Here is a 1,259-nt window from a genome sequence, read left to right as displayed (position 1 = left end):
GTCGGGCACTGGTAAAGGGTGGCGATGATTCGTTCTATAATAGAAATACCCGTCGTAGCGTTTCGGCCTAGTCACCCGCCACGAAACACTCTCTCGTCGTGGAATCCCCGCGTCGGAGAGTAAAACGCCGAAGGCTTACTTATGAAACTTACGTCTCTCGACGATGGGACGATCCACGCGAAGAGTTGTTACGTGCACGCGTATGGTGCGATTGCGTCGATTCGCTTTTCTGTACGGGGAGCAATAGAACGTTGAGTTGACTTATCGGGTCTTCGTTGGAATTACCGTCGCTGGCATTGTAAACTCCAGATGACCTTGTGATTCCTTCGTCGGGCACTGGTAAAGGGTGGCGATGATGCGTTCTATAATAGAAATACCCGTCGTAGCGTTTCTTCCGAGTCAACCCGCTCACGAAACACTCTCTCGTCGTGGAATCCCCGCGTCGGAGAGTAAAACGCGAATTCATAGTATGGAAACTTACGTCTCTCGACGATGGGACGATCCACGCGAAGAGTTGTTACGTGCACGCGTATGGTGCGATTGCGTCGATTCGCTTTTCTGTACGGGGAGTAATAGAACGTTGAGTTGACTTATCGGGTCTTCGTTGGAATTACCGTCGCTGGCATTGTAAACTCCAGATGACCTTGTGATTCCTTCGTCGGGCACTGGTAAAGGGTGGCGATGATGCGTTCTATAATAGAAATACCCGTCGTAGCGTTTCTTCCGAGTCAACCCGCTCACGAAACTCTCTCTCGTCGTGGAATCCCCGCGTCGGAGAGTAAAACGCGAATTCATACTATGAAAACTTACGTCTCTCGACGATGGGACGATCCACGCGAAGAGTTGTTTACGTGCACGCGTATGGTGCGATTGCGTCGATTCGCTTTTCTGTACGGGGAGAAATAGAACGTTGAGTTGACTTATCGGGTCTTCGTTGGAATTACCGTCGCTGGCATTGTAAACTCCAGATGACCTTGTGATTCCTTCGTCGGGCACTGGTAAAGGGTGGCGATGATGCGTTCTATAATAGAAATACCCGTCGTAGCGTTTCTTCCGAGTCAACCCGCTCACGAAACTCTCTCTCTCGTCGTGGAATCCCCGCGTCGGAGAGTAAAACGCCGAAGGCTTACTATGAAACTTACGTCTCTCGACGATGGGACGATCCACGCGAAGAGTTGTTACGTGCACGCGTATGGTGCGATTGCGTCGATTCGCTTTTCTGTACGGGGAGTAATAGAACGTTGAGTTGACTTATCGGG

This window comes from Nomia melanderi, unplaced genomic scaffold (assembly GCF_051020985.1).
Source record: "Nomia melanderi isolate GNS246 unplaced genomic scaffold, iyNomMela1 scaffold0392, whole genome shotgun sequence".
NCBI lineage: Eukaryota > Metazoa > Arthropoda > Insecta > Hymenoptera > Halictidae > Nomia > Nomia melanderi.
The sequence above is the reverse complement of the archived record's forward strand: the minus strand, read 5'-3'. Positions refer to the sequence as shown.